The sequence below is a fragment of the Dendroctonus ponderosae genome, unplaced genomic scaffold (assembly GCF_020466585.1).
Source record: "Dendroctonus ponderosae isolate FM_Combo_2020 unplaced genomic scaffold, Dpon_F_20191213v2 Dpon_F_20191213_1, whole genome shotgun sequence".
NCBI lineage: Eukaryota > Metazoa > Arthropoda > Insecta > Coleoptera > Curculionidae > Dendroctonus > Dendroctonus ponderosae.
Genome location: NW_026017110.1, coordinates 35,294,438 through 35,307,152, shown reverse-complemented (window position 1 = coordinate 35,307,152; position 12,715 = coordinate 35,294,438). Strand labels below are relative to the sequence as shown.

The window sequence follows — 12,715 nt, the reverse complement described above, 5'->3', positions numbered from 1 at the left end:
AACTCAGAAAACTTTATTCATATCCCAATTAATACACAGGACCATATGGGTATCTCTCATTAGGGATTAATCTCTCATTTGATGGAAATACTTTTTTCTTTGCTTTCATTTAGATGTCAAACACTTGCTTAATTTAAGACCATTATAAGTATTTTTTTTCAGTTTTAAGTTTCAGACACTCAAGACTTAGCTTAAAATCAAAGGATTTTACCAAGTTCAATATGCTCAATTAAGTACTGCTTATACAGGGTGATTCGAACTTAGAGAGTACGAAAAAAATATTGCATTTTTTGCAAAAATTTCAAGTATATGTTAACAGTCGAAGATCAAATTTTACCTTTGTTATTATTATACATTATTTTGAAAAGGTCCCACGTTTGATTGTATTTGAAATAACGATCTTCTTGTTAAATTACGAAAATTTTTTATATTAAAAACGTACTCTTCCACAATTTTTTGATTAAAACTGCAAGCAGCAATGACGATTTTTCCATTAACAGATAGTTACAGGTTTATCTGTTTCTTTATCTGTCAAACTGTGTCTTAAATGCAAGGTCTTTTCACAAAATGTATACCAACAGCGAATTTGCGAATGTGCGATTAGTTATGGGAAAATGCCACAATAACATAGCAGAAGCTGTAAGAACTTACACCAGCAAAGCGCTACACACTAGGCAAGTGGCCAGAAATGGACGCAGATAGTGGTCAAAATTAAAGGTGCTCGGTTTTCAGACCTAGAGGGACAGGTATTGGAGATTATTGCAGCTGAGCCGTCCAGGAGAACTTGAAGCACTGCACAACAACTGCACTTTCTGAAACACCGGATAATGAATTGTCCCGATAACTTCCTACATTCCTACCATGTATGTAATATGCACAGAACACCAGAACACATTAAATCTCTGATCTTCCGAACAGCGGTTCAAATTGAGCAGCAGTTAATTACCCGAACACGAGAAGCTGCTCAAAATATGAGCCCAGACTCAACGTGATTGGGACACAAAGATGTTTGGAGTGAAATGGGCAGGACTTCTTGCTCTTGGGAATAATTCTTGTGTTTTAACAACAGAATTGTATTTTATGATCAACAATATTGATCAATTATATCTGATATCAATGATGATCAATATATGATCAATTACCTTTAACAGGTGATTTTGGATGACAATTGTAACTGATTTATGTATATCACGGATTTCCCCCAAAAAGATGACAGCACTGGGGGTTGTTTTCGTTGAGATCCGAACCTCAACGCATGCTAGTGTCTCTTATATTTTCTTTGCTTCATGTTTATCTATTGTTACCGGAGTTTTTAAGAATTACGCAGGAACAGGTATTTTCGTAAAGTTAATTATGCAGAGTATCTTGAAAAACGTTGTTGCCATTCTTCTGATCTAGTGTTTTTCAAATATCTGGGTTTTTAAAAACGTTGAATTTTTTAACAATTTTTTCTGTACTCCAAAGGCACCCCCAGAGGAATCACACCAATTTTGAATCACCTTGTATTTGCTCCTGGAAATTTTTATACTCTGTAAATAAAGACATATCTTTCACCTTCTAAAAGTCATTCAATGAAGAACCTAAAAGCATTCGTTTTTTTTTTTGAAAAAACGGCACCTGTATGAAGCATTCTCATAATAAGCTTACAAACGCCTAAAGAGATGTGGTCTTTTCTGAAAGTTGACAGCGCAAACAATCAGGAGGTTATTGACTTAATACTGTTTAACTCTTATTAACTTAACTAAAAATTAATTTGTTAGAGACTGTTACTTGCAGAAGTTGTAGGTAAGTACTAAAAATACCTCTGTCTCATGAACAGGATAATTAGTCCAAATCATTCAGCTAATAAAGCTCATATTTCGAGACTACTGCAATGCTAAATGTGAGCACAAGTACCACCCTTAGTTGTTTATGAATAATAGGCCCTAGGCTATAACAACCTAAACGCATACCCATGTAATAGGTGTAAAATTTATCAGTATTTCGTTGGGATATTATTAGCGATTAAAATCCAGCAAGCGTTAAACATTGCCAGTTGATTTGTGAAACAAGAAAAGCGGCCAGACCATTACCGCAAAAGAATGGCGCTCCGGTTCCGGGGAATGCTGATAATATGTTGTCAGTGGAATCTAAAAAGCCAATGGTCCACGCGAAGAGATACGATTGTAAAATTTGTTGCAGTTTTTATCCGAATGATTAACTGATGGTTTTATTTTGCGTGCTCGGCTTTACTCTTAAAATGGAGCGGAAGACAGGCTCTCTAGCGAACACTATTAATGCTGCGAATTGGGATTTATGTTATCGTTTTCATAACAGTTGATTTCTTCTTCCTGTACTCTGTGGTAAAAGGCTGTTTTGGTTAGTTTGGGTTAGTTAAATGTCCAATTTTTTCAACCGGCGTCCATTATTTGTTACCATCCATTGTAATTGCAAGTGACAGACAATGGTACAAAGTTACTTTCTCTCCATTTTTAATTCATTGTCTCAGTGTTGAGTCAAAATCATTGTCTGTACTTAGTGATTTTGTGTTTATTAAGAATGGGTGTGATGAGAAAAGCAGTGTTTGTTAGTATTTTCGATCTATAGTTGAAGTTTCTCTGCTTATTTATAGTAACAGCTTCTCTATCTGCCTGATGCAAACTGTTAGGTTCAGAGAACAAACGTGAAACCTTGGATTACACTTCAGATTGAGATGCGTAAGCACCAAGCACTGTCCTAAATCAGCAAACATGCACATCAGCGTTCTTCTCTTGGTTGCCACGCTTTTGCCTTAAAAAATGTGAATGTCATTTTGTTTTAACTGTGAATTTAACCTGTGAATGTGATTTCACTTGTGGTTGCCGTTTTCGTGATATAGCAGCGTCATAAAGTGATGGGCAACTGTGAGTCACTTGCATAATTAAATAACAGCCTCTGCAGCTAGCAACTGGCTACAGATTTTTTAAACCCATGTACTCTAAAAGTTCTAAAAACATTCTAGGAAAAAATGGTGCATATTGAAATAGGTTTCTAAAAATATCAATAAAATCCAAACTCATTGGAACTCGTGAATGCAAGCTTCCATTAGCAAACAAAATAGTTTTATTTGGGTTCGTTCTTTCGCCGGGCCACATGTGCAACATATGGTCACAAGACGCAACTCGCAATAGCAGTTATATATAGCAAAAATATAAGTTGTTCTTTAATATCACGTTTGGGACCATCACATTTTAAATCACTGTTTTTTTTACGTTCGTCACAGATTGCGATTTATTTATCACTGTGACAAAATCACAGGTAATGATTTATTGCCCAACTATATGGGCCTGTTGCAAAGATTAACAAAATGCCGAATACCATCAAGCCTAACTTCTGTATGTAGTTTGTTGTCCCAACTGGGCCTGAATGCTCGTGGACGGGCAGGAATCTGGGGAGCGTTTTTATGTGTGGTAAGAATGACCTGAACAATTGGTCTTCGGCAATCGAGCTGCGGGATATCTTTTCCAGCTTTCTTTTGTAGCAACCGGGCGTTATGACCAGAGATATCTAAAAGCCACAACCATTTCTTGCGACGAAAGGAAACTCTGTAGCATGAGATATTTTCGTCCAACCTATCAGCACCGCTCGTGTCTTCATTGAATAGACCAATAAGTGTCGCCCGAAGTACTCGATCATGGACTTGTCGAATCTGATGTACTCTTCTGGGTTGTAAAGTTCTAAGAATCAATTTGGTGACATGATTATAAGTGGTCCTAGGCTCCATATTTTGTCATTGTCTGATGGAAAAAGTTGACCGCAAAATGTAAAAGTCTCGAAATAGTGAGAAATCTGTCTCTTCTCATAGATAAATTCGTTGCGCAGATCTCCATGCGAATCCCAATAGTTGCGTTTGGATGGCACCGTGTTATATCCAGATAAGATTAGAATAGCTAACAATACTTCTCGGTCTTGTTCAGTAACCTTTACTTCTGGATGATTTTTCCAAGCAGCCTATTTTTCAGTGTCTTCACAGACGTCGATATAAAAAATTTCACAGATTATATAATATGGGATCATTTTACTATATCTCTTGCAACACGACAAATTTCGGACAGAACAAAAGAATAAAAATCAACCTTTAATGAAAACTATTTAATTAATGCAACGATTTAAATAACAATTTAATAGAGAGGGAGAGAGAGAGAAAAAAAAGGTTTCCCTTGAGCGGGTATGTCGGGCGGTCGTGTGCAAAGCCCGGAGGGTGAATTCGTTTGAGCGCCACTAGCTTTCGCAGCAAAGCTAGAACACTCTGCGATGGAATGCTGCCAAAATTCCTACTCAATTCTTTTACCGTGATAGTACATAAACTGACTTGAATGATGATACAAAAAAAGGAAAATGGTGAGCTTAATAAAGAACAAGAAAACCTGGTTTGACGACCGCAAACTACCGTCTGCTAACCGTTTGATCTGTAACCTACGTTAACTACTTAATTAAATAAAAATTTCTAGAAATTACAAATTAATAATAGACAACCAATAGCTATACTCGCCCCAAACACCAGCAAGTCTCCAAAGTCTCCGAAAAATCTTACTATCTCTGCATAGCAAGTCTCTGAAATATCTACTCAATTCTTTTACCGTGATAGTACATAAACTGACTTGAATGATGATATAAAAAAAGGAAAATGGTGAGCCACATACCATACAACCAATAGCAATACTCGCCCCAAACACCAGCAAGTCTATGAAGTCGCCGCCACGTGCTGCCGATGCCTACGTGCTAGGTCCAGATCTCATCCAGACCGTCCTTGGCTATCCAGTCCACAATTTCAGTGGGTTAATATCCCCAGTCAGGAACCAGGAGGCGGCCGATGTCCCCAAACGGATGTTCTAGCAGCGGGCAGATCTACCACCCAGCAGAATATGGCGGATTCGGAGGTCAATTGGCGGATTCGGAGATCAATTGGCGGATTCGGAGGACTATTTTCGGCAATCTCTGCTACTTGACTCCGCAAATTCTGGTACTTGATTGCCCTTCGCTCGGTGACCCTGCTGGGTCCACTCCTCGTCCCTTCCCATAAATAACGGTGGTCCGTGAAGGTGGGGCAACCACCACGTTGCCAGACAAACCCATGATAAAGACTGCTGATGTTTGGGAGAGAGATACGAATATCCAAATATCAAAATTCAAATAATCCCCAAAATATTACTAACCTAATCTGACAAACATGCTTACTAAATCCAAGTTACAAGTGAAAATCGATTGACAAAATAGCTTATTACAACTATAACTTATTACTACATACATTTGACCAACGGGTTAGCAGACAGGTGAACCATTGGCTAAATCCCATTTTTATCCGTTACACTCTCTGGATATAGGAAAAGGGCCTGGCGAAAGAATCAAATCTCCATCTATCCATTCTGTCTGCATAGAAACTTTCTTTGATTTTCTATTTTTGCTTTTTTTTGTGTTACTGGCGTGCTGTTCAGTTTCTTCCCTCTTTCCTTCAGGCGGTTCATCTTCGTTTCTTACAAATACTTCGGCACCGGCACGGAGCTGTCGGCCTGATAAATTATCTGAGAGCGCCCCCATCTTTGTTTCTTGATTTTTCGTCTGTAAACACATTAGACGGAGGTTCTATAAAAATGAGACACTTTCTGATCTGCGTGACTTATTATTACTAATCCTTTGTCCGTGGTTGTGACACGAGAATATAAAAATAGAGTAATGTTTTAATTGTAGACCGTGGTCACTGAATAACTACATTACTCTTTTTTTTAGTGCCAGAACCACGGTCATAAGTGGAATTTTTAGTGCAAACCATAAATAATAATATTGAATTACATAAAAACATACTCACACATATTTAACATGTGAGTGCGCCATGTTTGCAACAGGCCACGTAAATATAAAACAGTAAAATATTGCTTCAATGAAACACTATGGAGTCGGCACGATAGCAGCATATACACTAACCCTTCTGGAAGGGTTTGTGATGTTTGCAGCGTCTAATTTGATCAATGTTGCCAGTGGTGCCTAAAATGTAGTAAATGTGTAATGTTCATGTGATCACGTTAAGCGATAATAGGTTAAGTATTCCAATATGCTACCAATTAAACTTGGGACAATTTTAATATAATGTTAATAACGAAGTTGAAATTCGATTTTCAACTGTTAAAATCTTCGAAAAATTACCGAGGGCAAAAATTCTATATTTTTCTTGTATTCTTCCAGTGAGCCCCGAGTATCCCTTAAAAGGAATTACGCCAATTTGGAGTAATCCTGTATAATATAAAAGCCACAAAATGAAAGTTAGATGAAGATTATACCACAGCGCTAAAGAAAGGTACACAGATGTGACGCTTAAGGAACGAATTTGTCTCTCCACTGTGCCAAGTTACGATTCGATTTCATGCTGACCTGGGATTGTAAAACTAGGAAATTTACTTCTCTTTAGAGAATTTAAGTGATTTATGTGGTCGACATCGGGCCAAAGTTTTGGGTGTTGGCCTGAAATTACTAGGGCGGTAATTTCGATGCAAGTTGGATTCAATTGTAAATAGGTAAGTTTCGAATTTGGTTTAATAGGAAACTTTGCTGCATCCAGGTGTATTAAATTTGACTGTTTTATGACCGCAAATTTTGTCCGTCTTCCGTCCACTTTACCTTTAGCGATAATATCCAAAGCAATGGTGTAATACCCAGGCGGAAAATTCTTGTGTGAAATACAAAGAGAAAATAATTATTAAGCAAATAAGTTATAAGTAAATGATAAATCTAAAGTCTGAATCTAAGTCTAAATAAATAAAAGAGCAAAACAATATTTAAATGATTCAATTATTCGTCTAGGTAGTTGCTCTGCCCTAATAGATTAAAATTAGAATAAGTACAGCATACGATACGCAAACCTTGCATTGGCGCTTACACATGTAGCAAAGCGAAAGGAAATAATTTCGTTGCCAAATATTTTGCAATTGAATAATTTCTCAGCAGATCTTTCAAGTCAGAAAGAAGAAAGAAGAAAGAACAGAGAATGACTAGTTATGTAAGATAGTGTATTAAGTACGTTATAAAGAAAAAAATTATTTACTAATAATTAGCGAAGACTACAGAAAAATTACTAAAGTGAATTAACGTCTAATTCGAGATACTGTACTGTAATATGTACCTCCTACAGCAAAAAATATTGAGAGCAAGAATACGTTCGACGAAATATTTATTTATGGACGCCTTATGCAAGACATACATTATGCAAACGTGCCTTTAAAATATCAGTGGAATGAATAAACATAACACCAAGGTGTCTATGACCGCGCATTAACAAAAAACAAAGAAGAAGCGAATAGATTTTACAAAAACTTAGAAAATTAACTTGGAAAAAGCTTTTAACAAAACATTAGCCACATGTCAGGCATTATGAGTAATTATGCTAGATGCCACAATAATATGCTTACAGGGACAAAACAAAAGTTTCGCAACTAACATATCAGTGCAGGTGGAGAATCACTAACAGACGCATCAATAGACTTGAGATATAGGCCTTACGGTAAAATTGATTTGCAGAGATCTTCAGATTATTTTATTTATCTATGGTCTATATTAAAATAAATAGAGAAAAATGCGAGCACTTGATCAAAAACCATCGAGCTCAAATAATATAAGAAATTATTTCCAAAGTTTCGCAATAAAAAACAAGAGAAAATATGACAATGCAAGGAAAAGATAAAAAGTTAAAATTCCATTAATATGGAGATAGCAACAGAAGAGCGAAAATAATTGTTGAAACATCAGGAACGAATATAGTCGAGGATATTTAACAACTCTTCTAACGCGATCTATAGAAGAGCCTCAACATCCAGGGTAATTGTAATAGATATTGAAGAGGACTATAAAATGGGATTGCACGCACATTTGCAACGCGACAAATTTCACAGACAGAAACAATAAAAAAAATCAACTTTAATGAAAACCATTTAATTATGACTTGAGTTTAGGATTACAATAATTTGCTATTCAATTATTATATGATGGCAATAATTTAAATTTAATAAAGAGAAAAAGGCCAAAAGCTTTGCCCGAATGGTGGATTCGTTAAAGCGCCACTAGCTTTCGCAGCAAATCTAGAACGCTCAGCGGTGGTATGCTGCCAAAATACCTACTTTATATTTGATGGATATATTTATATAATTTACCTTCACAAAAAGAACTAATATAAAACACGTAGTTTGACGACCACAAGTTGCCGTCTGCTAACCGTTTGATGTACTAGAACTACCGAATCTAATACAATTAATGAAAATTAAAGAATTAAATGGAGGTGTTAACTAATAAACTTTAACAAATGGCTCGATACTTGCCCAAACATCAACTCTGCTCTACGAAATTGCCGACACCTCGTTTTAATTTATTTTTGTAACCATTACCCATTGTTTTCTTAATTTTCCAGATATTTACGGTAAATAACATAAACCTAAAACTACTCGATTGCCATAACATTTAACACAAAAATACTGATAATTAAATATTTTTTGCACCGAATAAATGTTATCATTGAATATAAAGACCAAAAAGCACGAATATTCTGTTGTTAAGCAAATTAAATTTTCTAAAAAAAACATGGTAAATGATCCTGTTTTAGGGCCGAGCGATTAGGGGACTATTTATGGTCCAGATATGCACGGATATATAAATTTACGCCGCGTTTGATAATTTTGCTGGTGTATGGGCCGACAAACTCGAAAAATGCAGGAATAGGAGGCATCTCAACAAATTCATGTAGCGGAACATTATTTGGGCTGTAATATATATTTTTCTGCATAGCTGTGATGCTGGAGAATGCGATACCTAAATAGAATACGGACCATTCTTTCAGGCTGCAAAATCCATATTTATATTTTAACATGAGGTTTCATTAAGCGAAATGAAACTGTTCATGCGGTTAAACTCATATATAAAGCTATGCTGGTTAGATGAATAAAAAAATTGATTTTAAAATATGAACTTTTCAATGTTTTGGAAATAAAATATTGTTGCTCACAGGTCCTTAGGGATGGACTTATAGTTTGTAATATATCTAGACCTAACTTGAGATGACAAGCGAATTGATGCCATAAAATATTGAATACGTTTTTGGGGTTTTGTAAAGATGCTCACATAAGACCAAACAAACAAAAAATTCCAAATAAGAGACGCGAGAAGCTGTTGAACATTTCACAAGCGCGTTTTTAAATATGCCTAAAAAACTGTTAATAAAATGGAAACACAATATGAGTATCCTGCTTAATTACAGCACATAGTATACACTCAACTTCGCTGACAATTAAATTGTGTTAACACAAGATTCTGATGATATTGAGTATATGACCCGGAAATTCATTAAAGAGTGCGAGAAGTGCGGCTCGACGTGGAGATTAAAAAAACCAAATACCAGAGTGTCGGAGAAAGCCAGCAAGATCTGATTTTCTAAAATGACCAAATAATAAAAAACTCCCAAAAGTATAAATACCTATGCGTAAATATTACCAACGATGGAACTTTCGACAATGTCAAGGTTCTATGCATATGCAACATACAGGGAAGGAAAGCTAAGTCAATGTTCAATAGAATTGTCAGAAGCATGGTTACTTATCGCAGCGAGATATGGCCACTCAAAGAAAGAGCAAAGAAACCCTTGGAAGCGACAGAAATTGATTTTTGTAGGTGTTCAGCAGGCCGGTAGAAACTTGAAAGAATCAGTAATGACCGAATAAGGTTGGCGATCCATCTGGCATTCGCACGTTTTGAAGTAGCAGCTCTGAAGATATATGTCGATGTGCCTCCACACCACACAAAGTGTTACAAAAAATTAATTACAAAACGGCATTGCGAAAACTCCACAAAATCAATTTTTTTTCAAATTGAAAAATAATAATTTAATCTAATTCAGTATTAAAATTAAGTGTGAGTTTGAGTGAAGTCGTCTATTCCAAAAGTGTTTAGTTTTCGAAATTTTGTCAATTTATGGCTATTTTCTCATATGGCTCTTATTTTAAATACTGTCACTCTTAGTTGCCATCATAAAAGCCCAGTTAAGTTAATCCAGTCCAGGCGCCTAAATTGCACAACGGAAGATTGTACAAAGGTCTAGTCCATGATAAGAGTTGTAAAGAGCACTTTACGTACGAATGGAAAAAACAATGCCGACAAGCGGGGAGTGCGTGATTGCGTTATCACTCGAATTATGTACCATACTTTACCAACAACCGTATTAACTTATTACCTACGCCACTACTGAAAGCAGTACAAAACACACTACCCTCCATCTAAGTAAGTTCCATTTTATGCAGTGTAAACCAACGCACGGTAAACTAAACGCATAGTTCTGGCATCATTCATCACGACATAAACGTTGTATCAACAAATACTTACTCTATTGAAGTAGACCGTCTGATGCTATAAAAGCAAGAGGTCCGATGTTTTGTCCGAAAACAACATGAAAACTTTACCGGAAAATGTACCCTATTGAATCCCTTGCAGGTTGACCGACACATCGGCTGCGTCCTCAGGTGGCGGACCTCAAGTCGTGGAATAAAACCCACGGATCTGGAACGAAAGCCGTCGCCGCGGACCAGCTCGTGGCACAAGCCGCAAACCGCCTGCAGTGCAACGACTCTCGTGGCTACGGCCTCGGGATAAGTAGCCTAGGGGACGCTAGGATCTTGGTTTTACTATCCGGATCGCGTAACAAGGTCACTATAGCACCTCCCTAACAGTATAGTGCGCGCCAAGAGATGCAAGGCTGGGGGAAAGCCCAGCCAAAAGCCAAAAAGTTTTTCTGGGCTGCCACCAACTTAATCCTACTAACTACCAATTAATCGTACTGACATATTTAAAAATAGTGCAATTTTTTCTTTTGGTTTTAGTAAGTAGTTATTGCGGTCGTAGGTAAAGTATGGTACATAATTCGAGTTGCAACGCAATTAAGTACTCATGGAATTACGCAGCTTTTCCATTAGTACGTAGAGTGCTCCTTACATCCCTAATTATGGAATATACTATTAAAACTATAGATCAAATTTGCATATTTTTAAATATCTCAGTTTTGACATCGACTAAAAAGTTGACCGTAGCCCAGAATTATGGGCCAGATGAATGCCAAAATCAGGTACATTTTCCCGAATTGTTTTAAGCTGTTTGCTGATAAAATATTGGATTTCTTTAAATTTCTTTTCTTCTGCTTTTAAAACCATCGGACTCCCTTTTTAGTGGAGTAAATCCTTTCCAATACAAGTTACAATGTTTATATTGTGATGAATGATGACAGAACTGTGCGTTTAGATTACCGTGCGTTTGGTTTACAATGCGTAAAACGAAATTCACTTAAATGGTAAGTAGTGTGTTTTATACTACTTTCAGTAGTGGCTGTGGGTAAACTCATTTGTTGTTTATGGAGAATATGATAAAACTATACTAAGAACATGTGACAAATTTTCCATTCGATACCTACACAAATCGAAGCCTTCACGCTGTGCTGTTTAACACATTATAGAAAATTGCAAGAATTTTGATCACGTTTAAATTACAGGGCATGTTCAATTTACAAGGGCATCAGGAAAAATTAGAGAGATGAAGATTTAAAGAAGCTGGTGGTTGTTCTTGATATAATTATAGTAAATAATATGTAAACGGTTCTAGATATAACTTTATTACATTCTCCATAAATAATAAATAAGTTTAAATTATCGTTGTTTGCATAATTTAAGCGCCCGTACGAAATTATTAATTATTTTTGAAAGGTACATCACGGTTGTCAGGATTACTTTGGCATTTGATTGTTGAAATTGATTGCATTGAATGCCCACTTTTGGCAATGCAACTAAGAGTGACATCAAATGAAATCTAAGAGAGACATGAAAACATTAAATTGGCAATAATTCCAAGACTACCCAATTTTGGAATGGACAACCTAACACAAACTTACACTTATTTTCAATACTGACTATGACAGAATTATCAAAAAATGACTTCTCATTGGAGAAAAATGACTGTGGGCGGTTTTCTCAACTTTATTTCGAAACTAATTTTTTTACGCTTTGTAAATTTGTTCGATTAAAAGAAGTAATTTTCAACAAGAAGTTGTAAGCAAATTAAGTAGCACAAATTCCCTTATAAGAAAATGAATCATTAATCGAGTGGCGCAACTGTCATTTTTGACATAAAATTTTAAATATATGAAAAACGGTTAGACTTAGGTATAGGGTATTATGAAATATATTTAGAATTTGGCGCGAATTCAACAATTTAATAATATAAGGGGTGTTTCATTTAGAATAAGCAAGTTGATACTTACATGTACTTCCGGTACAACCGGAAGCATGGTCATTTTGAAAATGTTTTATACCTCTTGGCCCAATGACTTCGGCACGCTGTTTTCAAATTTCACCTAATTACAGTTCGCCAGATATCGACCCGGTGGGACACCCTGTATATAAAAAATTCTTACAAAATTACCTTCTTACCAAATTATAGTATTAGAACACGTTCATCCATTACACGCATCAAAATGTCGAGTACCACGCTGCGATTTTCATTCACAAAATGAGCAATAATTGGGAACTCGAAGAGACCCTAATGTGATATTTTCGAGCGGGCTATCTATTCCTATTTAAATTCATGGACCGATTAATAATTCCTATTGTGCCCGGACCGCCCTACGGATCTATGAAACTGGCCGATGAGATTCGCAGCGAACAAAGCATTCCAGTTAAATCCA

General features: G+C 36.2%; 1 long non-coding RNA gene across 1 annotated transcript; it reads right to left on the bottom strand.

Moving 5' to 3' along the window:
- Positions 1-4,155: 4,155 nt before the first annotated feature.
- Positions 4,156-12,418, bottom strand: LOC125502651. Its single transcript, XR_007280420.1, has 3 exons — positions 12,293-12,418; positions 5,825-6,000; positions 4,156-5,577 (listed from the first exon to the last, which is right to left on the bottom strand). It is a non-coding gene; the product is annotated as an uncharacterized LOC125502651 (long non-coding RNA).
- Positions 12,419-12,715: the final 297 nt, after the last annotated feature.